Here is a 3,737-nt window from a genome sequence, read left to right as displayed (position 1 = left end):
GAAAAAAGGCTTTTTAAAAACCAAATCTTGTTTTTTCTCAGTAAAACACATTTTGTCTTCAATTATTTTCATATTGCATATTTTTCCTATTTTCATTTTTGTTTTGAAAGTATGGTAAAAACTGGTAAAATGTACCAACAATCACATAAAAAAAACAACTTTTTGATATACCATTAAAAAAAAAAACCAGGTAGCCCATCTGAATTAGGAAATTTAGGCTATCCATCTAATAGTAGCCTACCAAAATCTTATTAACAGTAGAAGTAGAGTTGGTCCCATCAGGCTAACATAACAGTCACGACTCATGCAGCTGTAAAGTTTTCTTTCTCTTTTGTTTTTACTCGCAATCTTTACAACACGCATTACATTACGTATTTCATGGCACACTCGTTTTATGCATATTTGGCACCACCTATTGTTGTGGGTGTATTATTGACATGTCAAAATCTAGAGCCTGAATATAAGACGACCGCGTTTTTTCAGATGTATTTCCAAGAAAAAAACATCGTCTTATATTCGGGACAATACGGTAATACTTATTTACCTAATTGGAGTGCAAATGCAACAAATATATAACATTCCTCAATGATTTCCTTTGAAGGATTTTGTAGTTGTTGATATATGGAAAATAAGGGGAGGGGGGGAAGCATGAAGCTTCATACTCACACCTCCATACACACACCTCTGCTATGCTTGAATATGACTCATCCGTCTGTTTAGTCTCACTAGCGTTTTGTTCCTGACAAGAGAGATTCACACCGTATCAGGACCACACTGTATCATATTTTCCCTAAAGGCAAAAACTCATCCAGCCTTTGCATTAATAGATACAAGGTAATTTTTGTGTCAAATTATTTATTTTATACCGCTGCATCTTGTCTTTCGTTTGCAGTATTTACATTGTCACTGTCTCACAAGCACATTCTGATCATGAATGAGAAAACTCAAAGTATTACAATACCAAGAAAACACTGACATTCTTTATAAACACTTTACTCTATCTCTCTTTCATTTTGTTTTAATTGAAGCAGACATTTCTGAGTTTGCTCAGTATGTTGATGAGGGATACTAAAATAACCATACAGCCTTAAAAACACCATTTGAGTGACAATAACAAAACACAAAGCAGATAGAAATGATTGCAATTAAAAATTTCAAAGGTAAAATGCACATTTAATCTAACTATTCTTACAGTGTTGGTCATTGCATGTGGCATAAAATGAATGTCTGAAAAGGACTAGTCACTATGGAAACGTAAAAAGGGGGAAAAAGGACCAGGCTGATACACAATCAAGAGAGGGCAGACGCTGACACTGTTCATTTAGAAATTAATGACGCAAACACGAGAAAAAACAATTGAGAAGGCTTGATAGCATTTTAGAATCAGTTGAGACCTTGATGGAAAGGGAAAACCATTTTTATTACAGCCAATTTGAGTTTTTGCAAGTGTAATACTCTAATTTGTAGTTTATAACCCACATGTTAATTTTATTTTCACTACACTTAAAAATAGCAAAGATTTGCTTGGTCAAGCCTCAGTGGCTGCAAAGTAGCGTAGAGTGTTATTTGTAAAAAACTGTTTTGCTATTTCCAGCTATGCTCTGGAGACTAGACACTTCCTCGAAAAAAGCCATTATGGGAAGCTAATTGTGAACCGTAAATGTCAGGTATGACTAATGCATGACCTGCGCTGAGAGACTGCAAGTGTCCCATGTTGGCTTTCAGTGCTCCAGTGGTTGCAGTGGAAATGCATTTGCTAAAGACCGCAACAAAACCAGCAGGTCTTAAGTGTGTGCTGTGCATCACAGTCTCTGAGGAAGCAGCAGAGGTTTGCATTTAACCATCCAGGCATTATTCTTCCTTGTTGTGCATTATGCTACATACTATTTCAAGTATGTGAATGTAGGGTGGTGTGTTTGCATAAAAACCTACAAAAGTTCTGATATGACTGGTATGAGAATTTAGTTTATTCTCAGGTGCTTCATTTTGGAGTATTTGGAGCTTAATTTGGTGCCATATATTAAGCATTAAAGGGATAGTTCACACAAAAATAGGACATAGGATGTAGCGTAGCGCAAGCTCTGGTGAGAAGTGTCTAACACAGAAGTGCAGAGGAGAGAGCAAAACAAAACAACGGTCACAAAATGAGGATTTATAAAGAAAAATGACAGAGGATTTCAATATAAGCCAAGAGGAGACTGGTTTTCCTTTGCTGTAAACAAAACTTGGTTCTTGTGAGACTAGCATATTCTCACCGGAGCTTAGGCTACGCGTGCGTCCTACGTCATCCACTGGATCGCCACTCTCTCGTGAACGCGCATACGACAGTTAGCGGAAGCTAGAGATTATCGTTTATAAAGTTTTAAATATGGATATTTTTCTTACACAAACATATTGCTTCACTTCAGAAGGCCTTTATTAACGCCACGGGGCCGTGTGGAGTACTTTTTATGATGGATGGATGCACTTTTTTGGGCTTAAAAAACTCTCGACTCCCCCCCCCCCATTCACTGCTATTATAAACTCTGATTGTATTTGTCTGAAAGAAGAAAGTCATCTACACCTAGGATGGCTTGAGGGCGAGTAAATCATGGGGTAATTATCATTTTTGGGTGAACACTCCCTTTAAGGGTAATTCCTACGGCACAGATATGAACAGTGAATTAGCTGTAAAATCATCAACCGTACCCTCATTTCTGCTTAATCTTGTCTAATAAAAGCTTGGTGATTCAATGTATTCATTCTCACCAACATGTTTCAGATTACAGCACTGGCAATGAATGAGTAAATCTGGTAACCTTGACAAAAGCACCACATCAATAGAAACCTGTCCTCCTGTTGAAACATTTCCCTGATCTATTGACTTTTATTCAAGATAATGTATTTTTATCAATTGCATCTGTTTACAATTTATATTACAGTGTCCAGGTTACACTTTTTACGCATTGATATAATTCAGCAGAATAATAATAGCAATAACGATACTTAACTCCAGGCAGAAGTTTCTTAACTCTCACAACAGAAGTGCAAGTACAACTGTTGCTCAGTATGTCCCTTTTGTACTCACACTTTTACATGAAGACTGTAAAGCATGACCTTTACCAGTTAGCTCTTTTTACAATTAACATTTCTCTACACACATTTAAGTCCTTGTGAATAAGCTCCTCCAGAATTCAAAAAGCATCTGTAACCTATAAGTTCCATGATGTCAGCTATTATGTTTTTGTGCCTACTCCTGGGGCAGGAAAATCTACTTAAGAAAAAAGTCAAGAAGGTTCTTAAGAAGTTTAATAAAATGCACTTTAAGAATTTTCTCAAGAGTATCTTAGTTTTTTTTCTTCTTAAGAATAAAATGACAGACTTTGAGGTTAGAGTTTAGCCTAACTTTAAGACAGGGATCACCAAACTCGGTCCTGGAGGGCCAGTGTCCTGCCGAGTTTAGCTCCAACTTGCCTCAACATATCCTGCGTGGAAGTTTCTAGTATGCCTAGTAAGACCTTGATTAGCTGGTTCAGGTGTTGTTTGATTAGGGTTGGAGCTAAACTCTGCAGGACACTGGCCCTCCAAGACCAAGTTTGGTGACCCCTGCTTTAAGAGGTTACTTACGATGATACTTAAGTTGAAAAAAAGAGAAGAAAACAGCACAAAGATTTTTATACTTGGGAATATTTTGTGAATCCAACCTCTTAAAAGCCTCACACTGTAAATTTGCAAACTTGTGTAGAATCAGGGAATTC

Source organism: Sinocyclocheilus grahami, unplaced genomic scaffold, assembly GCF_001515645.1.
Source record: "Sinocyclocheilus grahami isolate Dianchi unplaced genomic scaffold, SAMN03320097.WGS_v1.1 scaffold15.1, whole genome shotgun sequence".
Taxonomy (NCBI): Eukaryota; Metazoa; Chordata; class Actinopteri; order Cypriniformes; family Cyprinidae; genus Sinocyclocheilus; species Sinocyclocheilus grahami.
This window is presented reverse-complemented; position numbering follows the sequence as displayed.